Below are 21,520 nucleotides of genomic sequence, written 5' to 3'. Positions count from 1 at the left end.
GGAGTAACTTTGTGGACTTATCATCCTATTGAAGAGGATTGATAAGTGGATTTGTCAGAGGTTTAGTGTTAATGTGACAGGATATGTGTTGCGATTGGAGCAACTTTGTGGACTTATCATCCTATTGAAGAGGATTGATAAGTTGATATGTCAGAGGTGTGGTGTTAACGTGACAGGAATTTGTGTTGTGATTGGAGCAACTTTGAGGACTTATCATCCTATTAAAGATGATTGATAAGTTGATTTGTCAGAGGTGTGGTGTTAACATGACGGGAATTTGTTGCGATCAGAGCAATTTTGTGGATTTATAATCCTATTGAAGAAGATTGATAAGTTAATTTGTCAGAGGTTTGGTGTTAACATGACAGGAATTTGTTACGATCAGAGTAGCTTTGTGGACTTATCATCCTATTGAAGAGGATTGATAAGTTGATTTGTCAGAGGTTTAATATTAACGTGACAGGATTTGTGTTGCGATTGAAGCAACTTTGTGGACTTATCATCCTATTGAAGAGGATTGGTAAGTGAATTGTCAGTGGTTTAGTGTTAACGTGATAGGATTTGTGTACTTGTGATTTGAACAAGATTTTAAAGAATTAACGTTTTGCTGAGGAAGATTACGATTTGAGCAATTTTGAGGACCTATCATCCTATTGAAGAGTATTGATAAGTTGATTGTCAGAGGTGTATTGTTAACGTGACAACTCAGGAGTGATGCAAACTAAATTCATACTCCGTGGGGGTGATGATTGTCAGAAGTATAATGTTAACTCGACGATTTGAAAGATTCGTTACTCTTAATCCAGTGGATTCCAAGTAACCAACCCCCAGTCTTGATTAAGACTTAGCAAGGGAAGAAAAAGAGGGGTAGACATGATATATTACCTTGTGGGCCACTATCCATCAAGTCGGAATAGAGGCCCATCACCTAGTAGGCCACTATCTGACGAGTTTGACTATCAAAGGTAATTGTTAACGTGATAGTTTTGTGGACCTGCCATCCTATTGAAGAAGATTGGCAAGTTGATGAACTATCAGAGATAATTGTTAACGTGATAGTTTTGTGGTCCTGCCATCCTATTGAAGAAGATTGGTAAGTTGATAGACTATCAGAGGTAACTGTTAACATGATAGATTTAGTGGACCCGCCATCCTACTTGAAGAGGATTGGTTGGGGAATTTGGAGGAAATAAACTATCAGAGGTAATTGTTAACATGATAGTTTTGATGGACCCGTCATCCTACTTAAAGAGGATTGGTGGGGGAATTTAGAGGAAATGAACCATCAGAGGTAATTGTTAAAGTGATAGTTTTGGTGGACCCGCCATCCTACTTGAAGAGGATTGGTGGGGACATTTGGAGGAAATGGACTATCAGAGGTAATCATTAACGTGATAGTTTTGCTGGACCTGCCATCCTACTGAAGAGGATTGACTAATTGATACACTATCAGAGGTAACTATTAACATGATAGTTTTGGCGGATTTCGTGGTTGATAGAGGTATTCTATTGAGCATGACAACTTAGAAAATTTATTACTCATAACCGAATGAACTACAAATAAACCAACCCCCAGTCTTGAACAAGTGCAGGGGAAAAAAGGGTAGACATGACACATCGCCTTGTGGGTCATTATCTAACGAGTTTGACTATCAGAGGTAATTGTTAATGTGATAGTTTTGGTGGACCTACCATACTTCTGACTGATAAGATTGGGCTTGGTCCGATTGCTCAGGTTGATCCTGCCTACTTTGTTCTTCAGCTTTGATCCTGGCAATAATCTTTTAAGACTGTTCGCCTTGAGAGATTAGTTGTCTCCAGGAACAGCATTCTACAACCCTCATTTGTGCTAGAAGGTCGGTCTGCAAGTTGTGTCGACAGGTCTCCACTAAGGTAGACTGTGTCACACCTGTCGGACATCGCAGAGCCATGTTTCGAAACCTTTTGACGAAGGCTTTGACTGACTCACTCTTTTTCTGCTTAGTGGTGAGAAGGGTATGGATGAAGACTTCTGTATCCTCTTCGAAGAATCTTGATAGGAAGAGTCTCTCTAGATCTGCCCACTTTTGGATACATCCGGAAGGTAGTTTTCTAAACCATTCAAAGTCAACTTCCTTGAGGGTGCCAATGACCAATCGAGCCAGTATGACATCGTTTGATATCACATTCCCAGTCTATGACTTAAAATGATAGATATGTTGATTCGGTGATCCCGTTGTTAGATATAGGTGCCCTGCAGGCAATTATTGTATATTGTAACAGGACCTATATGTATATAACATCCTTGTTCAAAATGATAGTATGCTATTTTGGTCAGATTTATCTGATGTTCTAAATATACAGATAATGTCCTTAGAATAAATACTAGACTATCAGACATTTCGGATAGTGATCGTAATGAAGAGATCTGATTAGTCAGTAACGTATATTCTAAAATGTTCCTAGTTGATGAAGTGTTGAGATAGGACATCATCACTTTGGTTTAGACTAGTGTATGCTTTATTTCTCCTTTTGAAGGAGATGATCAATCTCTTAGATCATTGATGTGAGACATCAAGATACAGTATACAGGTGACTCATTAGTGAATGAGTTGACTGAACGACTCACCGAGAACATCTAGTTGGTAATATACTTAACTGTCAAATAGAAGTTCTCAAGTGATATAGTACATAGTAGTCTCTTGACCTGAGGCATGAGTGCAATATCTTATATGTCAGTAAAGATGTATTTAGACTTTTACCTAACCATAGTTCTTATTGAATTGTGCATAACGGTTCTTGTTGGGTACATCCCGAGACATAAGTAGATATTGAGATGCCAAGAAGGGATTCGTCTCTCCCAGTATAGGGGTTGATGTCATAAGATTGTTTGGTATAACTATAGCCTAGAAATCCTTGGCCAAGGTGAATAAGATAAACTGAGTGTCAGTTTGATCTTATAGGTTATGAGTTTAATATCAATAAACACTAATCAAGCTATTAGGGTTTGACAGTTTGCCATACCCTAGGCTCAATAGTTTGACATGGTTTGACGAAGAGACCGGACTGTACGGTATTATCATTGAGTGGTCCTGATAAAATTGGATAAGCATCTTGCAGACCTTTATCACAACTTATACCCGGGTGGTCTTCATGTGTAGCTAGCACCTCTGTTGTACTTATGGATATGATCCACTACCGAGTTTTTTAAGTTGGGCCCTAGAGTCACACCAAGCGCGTACTTGAATCCTATGAAACACAATTTATGGAGTGATGCGTATGATTGATACGCATATATGATTTCTTCCGGATACACATAAACGGTTATGTATATCGGTAAAATCGGAATGCTATGTGCTTAGGAAATGAATTCCAGTATTTTTCCCATAAAGTTAACTTTTAGTCAACTAGTTGACTTTTTGGTCAACAGTTGACTTTTGGTCAACTCTTGATTTATTTGGTCATATAGTGACTAATTAGTTAAAGATTGGAATAATACTATATACCGTATTTATGAAATACTGTATTAGTGATAATAATTTGGTATTCTCATTTATGAAATACACATACCATGTATAATGAGTCATGAGATGAGTCACTTAGTGGTATGGTTTGAGCACATGGTTTATTAGCACATGGTTTTGAAATGTAATGATTCATAAGATGATTCATTGCATGACTCACTTGATTAATCATTAATTTTTGATGATTCATTGCATGACTCATAGGATGAGTCATTCATATCATGAACACATTTCACTCTATAAATATGAGCTCTTTTTCTTATGGAAAGGTTAATGAAAAATTGGCTAAGTGTTTTTTCCATAAGAGAATAAAAGAGAGCTCTCCTCTTACTAAACTTTAGCAATCTTTGAGCAAGAGGAAGTAGTAGGATTTTAAGAACCCCGGGGTGGATATCTTGCCTTGTGTCTTAAGAAGACTCCCATTTTATCAAGCTCACTTGAAGACTTGGAGATCCACTACAAGGAGATTTTCTACTACAAGGAGCAAGAGCTAGGGGTTATTCGATCTTCCATCGAATCACGCTACGAAAGTATGACTTTCTAACTCTTGTATGCTCACTTAATAATAAGGATCATGTTAGATTTAATTAGACGATCCATATGAATATTTCATGCTCTCTACATGCTTAGTATTTTTGTACATACATGTCTTCCGCTGTGTATTATGCATGTAGACATAGCACGATTTCCTTCATGGTATCAGAGCTATGGTTCTATCTAATTGAATCTTAACATGTACATCTAACTCATGGAGGACCTTGTTCTTGCTTCTAATTTCTAGTTTACATGAAACTAGTTAATTAATTCAAGTTATTTTATAAAATAATTAATTACAACTAGTGTAGTTGTATGTTAGAAGCTTGTTAGTCTTTTTTGAGTTTGGATAATCCTTATACTATCTAGTTTCCAATATGTTGCATAACTAGATAGATGCATATTTCTTAATGTTGATTAAGTTATATGATTTATCATCTTGTATGGATGTTATGTTTATGGATGGTAGTGGACAACTATTCACTTGTATTTTTTGTATTGATGTAATAAAGTTAGAAATGTAATAATTATTTACGACCTCTTCCCTCCCCGAGCATGGGCTACGCCTACGGGTTTAGGCACTTGCTCACCGATCATGGGCTACGCCTACGGGTATAGGCCCTTGTTCGGGTGTGGGGGGTATGGTTGCTTAGTTTAGTTATTTTATTTTATAGCTTTTGCTTTACATTTAATGCAATATTATTACCCATCCTACGAGATGGTTTTTCCATTATAAATGGGGCTTGCACGTCCTATGTTTATATGATTGTAATAATACAGAGTTTGCAAGGGAACAAGCACCGCAAGGAGTTGCATATAGCTTTATAAAATGTAATTAGTGTAGTTGCATTTTATTTTCTTTAGTTGTCCACTACCATTCTATATAAGTTTTACATTACATATGTTGATATGTTGGTTGTTCCCCAAATTGTAGATGTCAATACAATTGGGTGCTATTTTTTGCAATGTTTATATCTCTATCTCACTAGAGAATAGTTTTTATTATAAAAACTCATTTTTAAAACTTTGTGAGACATGGCAATATGAGTTTATTGACCATAGAGTGGTGAGATCGACATTAACATAGTGTTAGTGTGAAAGATAAATAAACCTAAAGCAGTTAAAAGAGATGTATTTAGAATGAGCTTTTAACTAGTGTCAAGGAAAGTAATTATGAGATATAGCTCATGGGGTGATGCCCAACTTAAGATTAGGGGTGATGCCCAATCTTTCGCGCTATAGTCTTAAAGAGAAGTGGTTACTTAATTAAGGTCCGATAAATATTCCCGGTGAATAGCTCGGAACCCTCCCACCAATCTTGCGCTTTCCTGGCTAGTTTAATTGTTGCAAGTATAAATATAGAGCATCTTTAAACTATATCAAGTTCGATTACGGTAAAAGATTTGAAAAATCGTCCGTAGCCCTCCATCATTTTAGTTAAATACTATTAAGCTTATAAATACTATGTTTGTTGGCATACGTCAAGGCATAACTATTCTATGGCTAAATAGTATTCATCTGTATATAAGATATAAGGATAGCTTAAGTTGGTTATGCAACTTTGTTGGCATACGTCAAGAGTTTGCATAAGTTAAATTTAAGCCAGTCAAGAAATGATGGGTACAAACTTGACTAGCATTTTATGATTTGTTGGCATACGTCAAGGTCATAAAAGACTAGGGGTAAAATCATATCAAGAATTACAAGAGTGTAAAAGACAAAAGTTGTCTACCAATTATTGAATGTGTTAATTTGTTGACATACGCCAAGGTTGATGCATTCAATGATAATTGGATCTTGATCCCACTTGAAAACAATGAGTTGTTTTCCGATCACCTATTATAAGGTTTTGAGGGACTCGAAAAATAGTGGGAGGCATAACTTAGATAAAAATAAACCAAATCTATTTTATGTATTGAACATCTGCTAAAATACCTTTTCTCTCTCTTTCAGGCCATTATGTCTGGTTTAAAACTCATATTGGAACAGAACAAGTTAACCGGTCCTAATTACAAAGACTGGTTGAGGAATGTTAAAATTGCCCTAACTTATGACAAAGTAGCATATGTCCTCACTGCGCCCGAACCTGTTCTAGGCCTAGAACCCACTATAGCGGAAACTGAAATCCGCAATACATGGGATAAAGATTGTTCACTTGCTCAATGCCTCACCATTGCCTCTATGGATTTGGTCCATCAGAGACAACATGAGAATATGGATATCAGATCCATATTTCGTAATACAGAAGAACTGTATGGCGAGCAACCGCGACAAATGAAGTACGCGGCGTCTAGGAATCTGTTCCAGACGAAAATGACTGTGGGATCTTCTGTTGGGGATCATGTCCTCAAAATGATCGCCTATGTCAATGAGCTTGAACTTTTGAACGTAGGCCTAGATGCAGATAGATATACAGATATCATTCTGCAGTCCTTGACACCAGCATACTCCCGATTCATATCACAGTTTTTGATGATGGATCTGGAGCCCACTCTTCCTGCCTTGCTTAATTTGTTAAGACAGGAAGAAAGTTCTTTGAAAAAGGGACAAACACCAGTCTTGGCTATAGGGCAATCTTCTTCCTCTTCTGGCAAATTGGTTGCTAAGAAAAAAGGAATGAAGAAAACTACTAAACCAAGGAAAGGTGTTAAGAAGGCTGTCAAGAAGGATAAAGGAAAGGCAAAAATGATGACAGCAGAATGCTTCCATTGTCATAAGTCAGGACATTGGAAAAGGAACTGCCCAGAATACCTAGCCTCACTCACCAAGAATAAGCAAGTTGTTGCTTCATCTACAGGTGTGTTTGTTACTCAGAATTGTTTTTCTATAAATCATACATCCTGGGTATTAGATACCGGATCAGGATCTCACATCTGTAATTTGTTACAGGGACTTAAAAGTTATAGAAAACTTGGAGCTGGAGAGATGACTATGCAAGTTGGTAATGGTGCAATAGTTGCAGCACTTGCAGTAGGGGATTTTCATCTAGCTTTACCAAATGGAAACGTTTTGATTTTAAATAGCTGCTATTTTGTACCAACTATGATGTGTAATATAATATCCATATCTTTATTAGATAAAGATGGATATGTATTTAAGTTGGAGAACAATGTTATGAATATCATATTTAATCAAAAGTTGATTGCTTATGGAACATTGTGCAATGGCATCTATATTCTTAATCAAAATACAATTCTGAACACTTATCACACTAATAAAAGAAAGCACTCAGTTATGAATGACGCTTTCTTATGGCATTGCAGACTTGGTCACATTAATAAAGAAAGACTTGGCGAGCTTCATAAGCATGGATATTTAGATCCATTTGACTTTGAGTCTTATGAGACTTGCAAGTCTTGTCTTAAAGGTAAAATGACCAAGACTCCATTTACAGGAACTGGAGTAAGAGTTACAGAACTCTTAGGACTGATACATAGTGATGTATGTGGTCCTATGTCTACAATGGCCAGAGGTGGCTACTCCTACTTTATTACTTTTACTGATGATTTTTCAAGGTTTGGACATGTGTTTTTGATGAAACACAAATCTGAAGCACTTGAGAAATTTATCGAGTACAAAAATGAAGTAGAGAACCAAACGGGCAAGAAAGTTAAAATTCTTCGATCGGATCGAGGAGGTGAATACTTGAGCTCGGAATTCTTAGGTATTTTAAAAGAGAATGGGATTCTCTCTCAGGTTACTCCACCCTTTACACCACAGCTTAACGGCGTGTCAGAAAGAAGGAATCGTACCCTATTAGATATGGTACGTTCCATGATGAGTAACACTGAGTTACCTTTTTCATTCTGGGGGTATGCATTAGAAACAGCAACACACTTACTGAATAGGGTTCCAACTAAAGCAGTGCCTAAACCTCCATATGAGATATGGAGTGGGAAGAAACCACATCTTAATTATATTAAGATTTGGGGATGTCATGCTTATGTAAAGAAGCAAGATCCCAAAAAGTTAGAGGCACGCTCAGTATTATGCAAATTTGTAGGATATCCAAGGAATTCCATTGGATATCAATTCTACCACATCGATGAACAAAAGATAATTGTTTCTCGGCATGCCACCTTCTTAGAGAAGGAATTTCTTGAAAAAGAAATTAGTGGGAGCATGGTAGAACTGGAAGAAATTTCAGAGATACAAAATATTACTGATAAATTAGTGGAACCAGCAAATTCAGTTATACCAGAAGAACCTCAACCACTCCACAGATATCCAAGGCGATCTCATGCACCTAAGACACAATATAATTTTTTAGTTGAAGGTGGCATGTTAGATCACGTCATAGATGATGACGAACCTTTAAGTTATCAGCAAGCCTCTGAGAGTAGGGACTCTGTTGCTTGGCATGATGCAATGAAATCTGAAATAGACTCTATGTACACCAACAAAGTATGGATATTAGACAATGCTCCTAAAGGGGTGATACCCATAGGTTGCAAATGGTTGTTTAAGAAAAAGTTGGGTGTAGATGGAAAAGTAGAGACTTTTAAAGCTAGACTGGTAGCTAAAGGTTTTCGTCAAAGACCTGGTTTGGACTACGATGAAACTTTTTCTCCAGTGGCTATGCTCAAGTCTATTCGGATCCTACTTGCTATAGCTGCTCACTATGACTATGAGATCTGGCAAATGGACGTTAAAACTGCATTTCTAAATGGTGATTTAGAAGAGTGCATATATATGACGCAACCAGAGGGTTTTGTAGTTAGTGGGAGCAGTGGAAAAGCATGTAGATTGCTTAAATCTATTTATGGACTGAAGCAAGCATCACGGAGATGGAACATCTGTTTTGATGATGCTATCAAAGAGTTTGGTTTCATCAAAAATCCAGATGAACCATGTGTGTATAAAAGGATAATTGGGAGTATTATATCGTTTCTTATTTTATATGTAGACGATATACTCTTAATCGGTAATGACATACCGTCATTACAAGCGGTTAAAATTTGGCTATCAAAAAGATTTTCCATGAAAGATTTAGGTGAAGCATCCTGTATACTGGGTATTCAGATCTATAGAGATAGATCTAAAAGGATGTTAGGATTATCGCAATCTAGATACATTGGCAAAGTGCTAAAACGGTTTAGCATGGAAAATTCCAAGAAAGGTTTTGTACCTGCATCTCCTGGAATCTCCCTCTCTAAAAAGATGTCTCCCCGGACTGATGAAGAGAGGAAACGCATGAGTCTAATTCCTTATGCCTCGGCAGTAGGATCGATCATGTATGCCATGTTATGTACTAGACCAGATATCGCTTATTCACTCAGTTTGGTAAGTAGATACCAATCTGATCATGGAGAAGAGCACTGGAAAGCGGTCAAGAATATACTTAAGTACCTTAAAAGGACTAAAGAGTTATTTTTGATATACGGTAAAAGTGACCTCCGAATGGAGGCTTTTTCCGACTCAAGCTTTCAGAGCGATATCGATGATAGTAAGTCTGTATCAGGATATGTTTTCACCCTCAATAGAGGAGCTGTCAGCTGGAAAAGTTCCAAGCAGGATACAGTAGCAGACTCGACTATGGAAGCTGAATACATTGCAGCTAATGATGCAGCTAAAGAAGCTGTCTGGATGAGGAAGTTCCTTTTAGAGCTGGAAGTTGTTCCCACCATTAAAGATCCAGTACCTTTATACTGTGATAATAATGCTGCAATAGCTCTAACAAAGGAACCCCGATCTCACCATAAGTCCAGACACATTCTGAGGAAGTATCACTTGATCAGGGAGATAGTTGATCGCCGGGAGATCAAGATTGAAAGAGTAGACACAAAAGATAATATAGCAGATCCATTCACAAAGGCAATTGCTCGTTCACAATTTGAGAAACTTGTTGAGCTATTGGGTATTAGATACTATAATTGGCCTTAGTGCAAGTGGGAGTTTGTTAGATATAGGTGCCCTGCAGGCAATTATTGTATATTGTAACAGGACCTATATGTATATAACATCCTTGTTCAAAATGATAGTATGCTATTTTGGTCAGATTTATCTGATGTTCTAAATATACAGATAATGTCCTTAGAATAAATACTAGACTATCAGACATTTCGGATAGTGATCGTAATGAAGAGATCTGATTAGTCGGTAACGTATATTCTAAAATGTTCCTAGTTGATGAAGTGTTGAGATAGGACATCATCACTTTGGTTTAGACTAGTGTATGCTTTATTTCTCCTTTTGAAGGAGATGATCAATCTCTTAGATCATTGATGTGAGACATCAAGATACAGTATACAGGTGACTCATTAGTGAATGAGTTGACTGAACGACTCGCCGAGAACATCTAGTTGGTAATATACTTAACTGTCAAATAGAAGTTCTCAAGTGATATAGTACATAGTAGTCTCTTGACCTGAGGCATGAGTGCAATATCTTATATGTCAGTAAAGATGTATTTAGACTTTTACCTAACCACAGTTCTTATTGAATTGTGCATAACGGTTCTTGTTGGGTACATCCCGAGACATAAGTAGATATTGAGATGCCAAGAAGGGATTCGTCTCTCCCAGTATAGGGGTTGATGTCATAAGATTGTTTGATATAACTATAGCCTGGAAATCCTTGGCCAAGGTGAATAAGATAAACTGAGTGTCAGTTTGATCTTATAGGTTATGAGTTTAATATCAATAAACACTAATCAAGCTATTAGGGTTTGACAGTTTGCCATACCCTAGGCTCAATAGTTTGACATGGTTTGACGAAGAGACCGGACTGTACGGTATTATCATTGAGTGGTCCTGATAAAATTGGATAAGCATCTTGCAGACCTTTATCACAACTTATACCCGGGTGGTCTTCATGTGTAGCTAGCACCTCTGTTGTACTTATGGATATGATCCACTACCGAGTTTTTTAAGTTGGGCCCTAGAGTCACACCAAGCGCGTACTTGAATCCTATGAAACACAATTTATGGAGTGATGCGTATGATTGATACGCATATATGATTTCTTCCGGATACACATAAACGGTTATGTATATCGGTAAAATCGGAATGCTATGTGCTTAGGAAATGAATTCCAGTATTTTTCCCATAAAGTTAACTTTTAGTCAACTAGTTGACTTTTTGGTCAACAGTTGACTTTTGGTCAACTCTTGATTTATTTGGTCATATAGTGACTAATTAGTTAAAGATTGGAATAATACTATATACCGTATTTATGAAATACTGTATTAGTGATAATAATTTGGTATTCTCATTTATGAAATACACATACCATGTATAATGAGTCATGAGATGAGTCACTTAGTGGTATGGTTTGAGCACATGGTTTATTAGCACATGGTTTTGAAATGTAATGATTCATAAGATGATTCATTGCATGACTCACTTGATTAATCATTAATTTTTGATGATTCATTGCATGACTCATAGGATGAGTCATTCATATCATGAACACATTTCACTCTATAAATATGAGCTCTTTTTCTTATGGAAAGGTTAATGAAAAATTGGCTAAGTGTTTTTTCCATAAGAGAATAAAAGAGAGCTCTCCTCTTACTAAACTTTAGCAATCTTTGAGCAAGAGGAAGTAGTAGGATTTTAAGAACCCCGGGGTGGATATCTTGCCTTGTGTCTTAAGAAGACTCCCATTTTATCAAGCTCACTTGAAGACTTGGAGATCCACTACAAGGAGATTTTCTACTACAAGGAGCAAGAGCTAGGGGTTATTCGATCTTCCATCGAATCACGCTACGAAAGTATGACTTTCTAACTCTTGTATGCTCACTTAATAATAAGGATCATGTTAGATTTAATTAGACGATCCATATGAATATTTCATGCTCTCTACATGCTTAGTATTTTTGTACATACATGTCTTCCGCTGTGTATTATGCATGTAGACATAGCACGATTTCCTTCATGGTATCAGAGCTATGGTTCTATCTAATTGAATCTTAACATGTACATCTAACTCATGGAGGACCTTGTTCTTGCTTCTAATTTCTAGTTTACATGAAACTAGTTAATTAATTCAAGTTATTTTATAAAATAATTAATTACAACTAGTGTAGTTGTATGTTAGAAGCTTGTTAGTCTTTTTTGAGTTTGGATAATCCTTATGCTATCTAGTTTCCAATATGTTGCATAACTAGATAGATGCATATTTCTTAATGTTGATTAAGTTATATGATTTATCATCTTGTATGGATGTTATGTTTATGGATGGTAGTGGACAACTATTCTCTTGTATGTTTTGTATTGATGTAATAAAGTTAGAAATGTAATAATTATTTACGACCTCTTCCCTCCCCGAGCATGGGCTACGCCTACGGGTTTAGGCACTTGCTCACCGATCATGGGCTACGCCTACGGGTATAGGCCCTTGTTCGGGTGTGGGGGGGTATGGTTGCTTAGTTTAGTTATTTCATTTATAGCTTTTGCTTTATATTTAATGCAATATTATTACCCATCCTACGAGATGGTTTTTCCATTATAAATGGGGCTTGCACGTCCTATGTTTATATGATTGTAATAATACAGAGTTTGCAAGGGAACAAGCACCGCAAGGAGTTGCATATGGCTTGCTAAAATGTAATTAGTGTAGTTGCATTTTATTTTCTTTAGTTGTCCACTACCATTCTATATAAGTTTTACATTACATATGTTGATATGTTGGTTGTGCCCCAAATTGTAGATGTCAATACAATTGGGTGCTATTTTTTGCAAAGTTTATATCTCTATCTCACTAGAGAATAGTTTTTATTATAAAAACTTATTTTTTAAAACTTTGTGAGACATGGCAATAAGAGTTTATTGACCATAGAGTGGTGAGATCGACATTAACATAGTGTTAGTGTGAAAGATAAATAAACCTAAAGCAGTTAAAAGAGATGTATTTAGAATGAGCTTTTAACTAGTGTCAAGGAAAGTAATTATGAGATATAGCTCATGGGGTGATGCCCAACTTAAGATTAGGGGTGATGCCCAATCTTTCGCGCTATAGTCTTAAAGAGAAGTGGTTACTTAATTAAGGTCCGATAAATATTCCCGGTGAATAGCTCGGAACCCTCCCACCAATCTTGCGCTTTCCTGGCTAGTTTAATTGTTGCAAGTATAAATATAGAGCATCTTTAAACTATATCAAGTTCGATTACGGTAAAAGATTTGAGAAATCGTCCGTAGCCCTCCATCATTTTAGTTTTTGAAAAATCGTCCGTAGCCCTCCATCATTTTAGTTAAATACTATTAAGCTTATAAATACTATGTTTGTTGGCATACGTCAAGGCATAACTATTCTATGGCTAAATAGTATTCATCTGTATATAAGATATAAGGATAGCTTAAGTTGGTTATGCAACTTTGTTGGCATACGTCAAGAGTTTGCATAAGTTAAATTTAAGCCAGTCAAGAAATGATGGGTACAAACTTGACTAGCATTTTATGATTTGTTGGCATACGTCAAGGTCATAAAAGACTAGGGGTAAAATCATATCAAGAATTACAAGAGTGTAAAAGACAAAAGTTGTCTACCAATTATTGAATGTGTTAATTTGTTGACATACGCCAAGGTTGATGCATTCAATGATAATTGGATCTTGATCCCACTTGAAAACAATAAGTTGTTTTCCGATCACCTATTATAAGGTTTTGAGGGACTCGAAAAATAGTGGGAGGCATAACTTAGATAAAATTAAACCAAATCTATTTTATGTATTGAACATTTGCTAAAATACATTTTCTCTCTCTTTCAGGCCATTATGTCTGGTTTAAAACTCATATTGGAACAGAACAAGTTAACCGGTCCTAATTACAAAGACTGGTTGAGGAATGTTAAAATTGCCCTAACTTATGACAAAGTAGCATATGTCCTCACTGCGCCCGAACCTGTTCTAGGCCTAGAACCCACTATAGCGGAAACTGAAATCCGCAATACATGGGATAAAGATTGTTCACTTGCTCAATGCCTCACCATTGCCTCTATGGATTTGGTCCATCAGAGACAACATGAGAATATGGATATCAGATCCATATTTCGTAATACAGAAAAACTGTATGGCGAGCAACCGCGACAAATGAAGTACGCGGCGTCTAGGAATCTGTTCCAGACGAAAATGACTGTGGGATCTTCTGTTGGGGATCATGTCCTCAAAATGATCGCCTATGTCAATGAGCTTGAACTTTTGAACATAGGCCTAGATGCAGATAGATATACAGATATCATTCTGCAGTCCTTGACACCAGCATACTCCCGATTCATATCACAGTTTTTGATGATGGATCTGGAGCCCACTCTTCCTGCCTTGCTTAATTTGTTAAGACAGGAAGAAAGTTCTTTGAAAAAGGGACAAACACCAGTCTTGGCTATAGGGCAATCTTCTTCCTCTTCTGGCAAATTGGTTGCTAAGAAAAAAGGAATGAAGAAAACTACTAAACCAAGGAAAGGTGTTAAGAAGGCTGTCAAGAAGGATAAAGGAAAGGCAAAAATGATGACAGCAGAATGCTTCCATTGTCATAAGTCAGGACATTGGAAAAGGAACTGCCCAGAATACCTAGCCTCACTCACCAAGAATAAGCAAGTTGTTGCTTCATCTACAGGTGTGTTTGTTACTCAGAATTGTTTTTCTATAAATCATACATCCTGGGTATTAGATACCGGATCAGGATCTCACATCTGTAATTTGTTACAGGGACTTAAAAGTTATAGAAAACTTGGAGCTGGAGAGATGACTATGCAAGTTGGTAATGGTGCAATAGTTGCAGCACTTGCAGTAGGGGATTTTCATCTAGCTTTACCAAATGGAAACGTTTTGATTTTAAATAGCTGCTATTTTGTACCAACTATGATGTGTAATATAATATCCATATCTTTATTAGATAAAGATGGATATGTATTTAAGTTGGAGAACAATGTTATGAATATCATATTTAATCAAAAGTTGATTGCTTATGGAACATTGTGCAATGGCATCTATATTCTTAATCAAAATACAATTCTGAACACTTATCACACTAATAAAAGAAAGCACTCAGTTATGAATGACGCTTTCTTATGGCATTGCAGACTTGGTCACATTAATAAAGAAAGACTTGGCGAGCTTCATAAGCATGGATATTTAGATCCATTTGACTTTGAGTCTTATGAGACTTGCAAGTCTTGTCTTAAAGGTAAAATGACCAAGACTCCATTTACAGGAACTGGAGTAAGAGTTACAGAACTCTTAGGACTGATACATAGTGATGTATGTGGTCCTATGTCTACAATGGCCAGAGGTGGCTACTCCTACTTTATTACTTTTACTGATGATTTTTCAAGGTTTGGACATGTGTTTTTGATGAAACACAAATCTGAAGCACTTGAGAAATTTATCGAGTACAAAAATGAAGTAGAGAACCAAACGGGCAAGAAAGTTAAAATTCTTCGATCGGATCGAGGAGGTGAATACTTGAGCTCGGAATTCTTAGGTATTTTAAAAGAGAATGGGATTCTCTCTCAGGTTACTCCACCCTTTACACCACAGCTTAACGGCGTGTCAGAAAGAAGGAATCGTACCCTATTAGATATGGTACGTTCCATGATGAGTAACACTGAGTTACCTTTTTCATTCTGGGGGTATGCATTAGAAACAGCAACACACTTACTGAATAGGGTTCCAACTAAAGCAGTGCCTAAACCTCCATATGAGATATGGAGTGGGAAGAAACCACATCTTAATTATATTAAGATTTGGGGATGTCATGCTTATGTAAAGAAGCAAGATCCCAAAAAGTTAGAGGCACGCTCAGTATTATGCAAATTTGTAGGATATCCAAGGAATTCCATTGGATATCAATTCTACCACATCGATGAACAAAAGATAATTGTTTCTCGGCATGCCACCTTCTTAGAGAAGGAATTTCTTGAAAAAGAAATTAGTGGGAGCATGGTAGAACTGGAAGAAATTTCAGAGATACAAAATATTACTGATAAATTAGTGGAACCAGCAAATTCAGTTATACCAGAAGAACCTCAACCACTCCACAGATATCCAAGGCGATCTCATGCACCTAAGACACAATATAATTTTTTAGTTGAAGGTGGCATGTTAGATCACGTCATAGATGATGACGAACCTTTAAGTTATCAGCAAGCCTCTGAGAGTAGGGACTCTGTTGCTTGGCATGATGCAATGAAATCTGAAATAGACTCTATGTACACCAACAAAGTATGGATATTAGACAATGCTCCTAAAGGGGTGATACCCATAGGTTGCAAATGGTTGTTTAAGAAAAAGTTGGGTGTAGATGGAAAAGTAGAGACTTTTAAAGCTAGACTGGTAGCTAAAGGTTTTCGTCAAAGACCTGGTTTGGACTACGATGAAACTTTTTCTCCAGTGGCTATGCTCAAGTCTATTCGGATCCTACTTGCTATAGCTGCTCACTATGACTATGAGATCTGGCAAATGGACGTTAAAACTGCATTTCTAAATGGTGATTTAGAAGAGTGCATATATATGACGCAACCAGAGGGTTTTGTAGTTAGTGGGAGCAGTGGAAAAGCATGTAGATTGCTTAAATCTATTTATGGACTGAAGCAAGCATCACGGAGATGGAACATCTGTTTTGATGATGCTATCAAAGAGTTTGGTTTCATCAAAAATCCAGATGAACCATGTGTGTATAAAAGGATAATTGGGAGTATTATATCGTTTCTTATTTTATATGTAGACGATATACTCTTAATCGGTAATGACATACCGTCATTACAAGCGGTTAAAATTTGGCTATCAAAAAGATTTTCCATGAAAGATTTAGGTGAAGCATCCTGTATACTGGGTATTCAGATCTATAGAGATAGATCTAAAAGGATGTTAGGATTATCGCAATCTAGATACATTGGCAAAGTGCTAAAACGGTTTAGCATGGAAAATTCCAAGAAAGGTTTTGTACCTGCATCTCCTGGAATCTCCCTCTCTAAAAAGATGTCTCCCCGGACTGATGAAGAGAGGAAACGCATGAGTCTAATTCCTTATGCCTCGGCAGTAGGATCGATCATGTATGCCATGTTATGTACTAGACCAGATATCGCTTATTCACTCAGTTTGGTAAGTAGATACCAATCTGATCATGGAGAAGAGCACTGGAAAGCGGTCAAGAATATACTTAAGTACCTTAAAAGGACTAAAGAGTTATTTTTGATATACGGTAAAAGTGACCTCCGAATGGAGGCTTTTTCCGACTCAAGCTTTCAGAGCGATATCGATGATAGTAAGTCTGTATCAGGATATGTTTTCACCCTCAATAGAGGAGCTGTCAGCTGGAAAAGTTCCAAGCAGGATACAGTAGCAGACTCGACTATGGAAGCTGAATACATTGCAGCTAATGATGCAGCTAAAGAAGCTGTCTGGATGAGGAAGTTCCTTTTAGAGCTGGAAGTTGTTCCCACCATTAAAGATCCAGTACCTTTATACTGTGATAATAATGCTGCAATAGCTCTAACAAAGGAACCCCGATCTCACCATAAGTCCAGACACATTCTGAGGAAGTATCACTTGATCAGGGAGATAGTTGATCGCCGGGAGATCAAGATTGAAAGAGTAGACACAAAAGATAATATAGCAGATCCATTCACAAAGGCAATTGCTCGTTCACAATTTGAGAAACTTGTTGAGCTATTGGGTATTAGATACTATAATTGGCCTTAGTGCAAGTGGGAGTTTGTTAGATATAGGTGCCCTGCAGGCAATTATTGTATATTGTAACAGGACCTATATGTATATAACATCCTTGTTCAAAATGATAGTATGCTATTTTGGTCAGATTTATCTGATGTTCTAAATATACAGATAATGTCCTTAGAATAAATACTAGACTATCAGACATTTCGGATAGTGATCGTAATGAAGAGATCTGATTAGTCGGTAACGTATATTCTAAAATGTTCCTAGTTGATGAAGTGTTGAGATAGGACATCATCACTTTGGTTTAGACTAGTGTATGCTTTATTTCTCCTTTTGAAGGAGATGATCAATCTCTTAGATCATTGATGTGAGACATCAAGATACAGTATACAGGTGACTCATTAGTGAATGAGTTGACTGAACGACTCGCCGAGAACATCTAGTTGGTAATATACTTAACTGTCAAATAGAAGTTCTCAAGTGACCTTGTGTCTTAAGAAGACTTCCATTTTATCAAGCTCACTTAAAGACTTGGAGATCCACTACAAGGAGATTTTCTACTACAAGGAGCAAGAGCTAGGGGTTATTCGATCTTCCATCGAATCACGCTACGAAAGTATGACTTTCTAACTCTTGTATGCTCACTTAATAATAAGGATCATGTTAGATTTAATTAGATGATCCATATGAATATTTCATGCTCTCTACATGCTTAGTATTTTTGTACATACATGTCTTCCGCTGTGTATTATGCATGTAGACATAGCACGATTTCCTTCACCCGTGGCGTCAAAAGTTTGTAGCGTCGGGAATTCAAACTTTGGAGAATAAGGGGCTAAATCCCATTCGACAGGATAGGGCCTAACAACTCCCTCGTCTTGGAGCTCGCTTCTGTTAGCAATGACATTGAGGCGAGCTTCCAATTCTTCCATTTTGGCCGATTGAGGATTCTGCTCATTCTCAGCTTCTTTCTCTTCTTCAGATGAAGAGACTATGTAATGAGCTTCTTGATCAGAGGTCTCGTTCACTTTTTGTTTCACCTTCGATGTAGACGATCCTCCTTTTTGGGAGGAATCCTACCGAGGTTATGACTCAGCTTTCTGGAAATTGGCTCCATTAGTAATAATTTGAGTCATCATATCCCGAAGTTGATTGATGGTTTCCTGTTATGCTTGGAGCATGGCCTCCTGCTCAGCAACCCTCTTTGAAAGATCTTCATGGTTTCCCGTCATATAGGCGGAGCTCTCATGTTCAACAAGAGAGCTTGATGATTGAGACTCTGCAATGGCTGAGAGTTCATCATCGGAATTAGTTCCTCTGGCTAACCTCCGATAGTTGACAGGGGAAATGGCTCCTGTTCACGTCCGAGTGTGTTGGTAGATTCCTTCAAACTCGTCAGTGATTTTTCTGACGGTTGGTGAACAACTTGTCTCAGAGTCATCAGAACTAGAACCTGAGGCTTTCCCTCTGCTGATCATATTGATAATGACTCCAGGATACTTGGTCTCTGGAGACTTCTTCCTGTGTGAATGTCGTTGTTGGTTGGGAAAAGCAACGTTCATTAATTGGTCGAACACCAATGGTTTGGCCGCACATGAGTAGCATTGACATACCGAGAGGACCGTAGGAATAAGTCGTTTACATTGGAATGAATGAATGATTTGTTGCATCGGTCTTTCTCTCGATATGAACTCTCTGAAGTCTGTTGTAAAGACTCAAGAATTACTCACTGATCGTGAGGTTTGAATTGGAACACCAGTCTATGATTGGACAGGACTGGCTCTTGGTGAACATGAATCTGGTTTAGATGCAATGAATTCATGAACTTCTTATATCCGCCCCTTAATCTAGTCGTGATATGCAGAGTATTCGGTATACACCAGGTTCTATATTGGATTTCATCACCCGAACGCATGCCTAAACTCCAGGTTTTGCTGGTGAAACGCACCCTTGAGGGCTGCGTTTAGCTTGGCTTATGCAGAGCTCGTGTTGATACTCACAAATGCGGAGCTCACGTTGATTGGAGGATCGGCTTTTTTGGAGTTATTTCCGAAGCTAAGTCTTCTCCTTCAGAGAGGGGACTGTATGAGCAGTGCAACCCCTAAGGGAGACAGTCCTTTGATGAGTCGGCCATAACTGAAGCTTTAGTCTCCTTAGAAACTTTGTGGATCTTACGCATAGCCTTGGCGCTAAGGGACTCAGAGGAGAGGGCCTACTCAAACTTGGCTTGATCGAACTCGATGATCAGAGTTTCAATGGTCATTCCAATGAGCATGATGTCGGATTGCGCCACCACCTCTTCGTCAGAGAAGCTAGTCCCCAGCGGAGTCGCCATCTTTTGTTTGGTGAAAAATTTATAGTAAATAAAATGAATGAAATTTGATTTGTATTCTCTTGATCTTAATTATAATTTGGATTTTCGATAACAAAAGAGAGGAGAATGACTTGGATTCTCTCCTTTGTTTAAATCTGGGATCTTCATGATGGCGATGGAGTGCCTCCCTCGAATGCTCACATCGAGTTTGCTCTCCGTTGATGATCCGAACATCTTGTGTCACTGGAACGGTATCTTCTCCTCACGATTTGATGCTGTGGAGGACTTGCGTGGCAAGTTTAAAAGTCTGAATGAGTTGATAACTCAGAGTGAGTTTAAACTCTTGTAAAAGAGTTGATTGATCTTAACCGTAATTGGTTAGAAAACTCTTGTAAAAGAGTTGATTGATCTTAACCGTAATTGGTTAGACAAGCCAAGCACGAAGATAGCCCCAAGAATCTAAGAGTTGATTGATCTTAACCGTAATTGGTTAGACAAGCCAAGCACGAAGATAGCCCCAAGAATCTATTGTCGAGAAGATGATCCAAAGAAGCCGATCTTTAGATCTCCAAAATTCTCAAAGATCCAAAGATATCCCCCCTCCTCCTCTCTTGCCTCAGGATCTCTTCTTTGCTGCCCAGGAGCAGGATCCGAACTAAGCTGATTTCTTAGTCATTTATAGGGGATTAAGGGATATAATCGCCTCCTTAATTCGCTCCTAAGTGGGGCTTATGGGATGTAACCGCCTCTTAAATCACTCCTGAGTAGAGTTGTGATCCCCTCAGATCGTGGGAAATGGTTTTGAAACCGTTCAGCTCGTGTTTGAACGAGTTAAACGCAAAATCCGCATTCTGGCTTGAATTCTGCATTCAAACACAGTGTCTAGAAGCTTGAACGTAGAGTCTAGAAGCTCAAACGCAGCGTCTGGAAGCTCATTTACAGTAATTGGAAGCTGCGTTTGTAGCGATTTGGAAGATGCGTTGGGAGCTTTCAGAGGATGCATTTGCGGTCGAACATGAGCTGCATTGGCAGCTGGATATGAGCTGCGTTTGTAGCGTTTGGAGCTAAATGCGAGTTGTGTTTGCACTGCGTCAGCGGCTATGAACGCAGTGCGTCTTGATGCTGGTATGCGAGGAGGACTTCCGCGTCTTGATTTGAAGAGACCGTCGATTTGTAGTCTCTTTCTGTTAAAGCGTTGCAAAGATCGTTATTTTATAATCTTTGCTTTAGCTCTTTTATATGTGAGAGTCGTCATATTGTAACTTCCGATGTTGATTATGAAGGCTATTGATTAGAGCTTTCATCAGTTGTTACGAAGGTCGTCAGATTGTAACCTTCATCGATCTACGTGAAAGTCTTCAAATTATAACCTTCTGGAAGTCGTCAGATTGAAACTTCCATCTTGGGTGTTTGATTAGCATTGGCTATATGTTGTGATTTTTAGACAGCCTACACCTTACATAATAAAAAAAAGATTACAACTTTCTTGAGAATACACGTAGAGAGATCGTTTATTGGTCTTCTGCTTGCACGGTATCTTTGTAAGAGTGACGC

The sequence above is a fragment of the Asparagus officinalis genome, chromosome 10 (assembly GCF_001876935.1).
Source record: "Asparagus officinalis chromosome 10, Aspof.V1, whole genome shotgun sequence".
Lineage (NCBI taxonomy): Eukaryota > Viridiplantae > Streptophyta > Magnoliopsida > Asparagales > Asparagaceae > Asparagus > Asparagus officinalis.
The sequence above is the reverse complement of the archived record's forward strand: the minus strand, read 5'-3'. Positions refer to the sequence as shown.